Source organism: Solanum pennellii, chromosome 1 (genome assembly GCF_001406875.1).
Source record: "Solanum pennellii chromosome 1, SPENNV200".
NCBI classification, from domain to species: domain Eukaryota; kingdom Viridiplantae; phylum Streptophyta; class Magnoliopsida; order Solanales; family Solanaceae; genus Solanum; species Solanum pennellii.
Window position 1 is genome coordinate 6,526,595 of NC_028637.1, and position 473 is coordinate 6,527,067.

The following is a 473-nucleotide window of genomic DNA, read 5'->3' on the forward strand; positions in this document are numbered from 1 at the left end:
TATATATATATATGATCATTAGTTCTTATAACTATATTCACTATATAACGAGGGAGTATTTATATGTTTGAAGGAAAATGTTTTTATGTGGAGTTTTGGTCTTTTAATTTTAACTAATCTGAGAATTGTTTGAATTGTACAACGTTACGTTAGGTGTTGCATCCAAGTAACATTGTTGAATCGATGTAGATTATGTCACAGTGAACTTGAATCTCCTCAAAGAGAATGATATATTCGCATCTCAACCTAAATTACTTTTTGATTCATTTTTATCATTTTATTTTTAATAATAATTTATTATATTTGAAGTATATTGCATTGACATAAAATCATAGAAGAAGAAGGGAAAATTTCAAGCGTATTTTTTATGCAAACACTACCCCTCAACTTTGTCAGCTCTAACTGACGAAGTTGAGGGGTATATCAGACCTTTTTCCCTTTTTCTTTTTCTATTCAATTTTTTCCTAATAGAA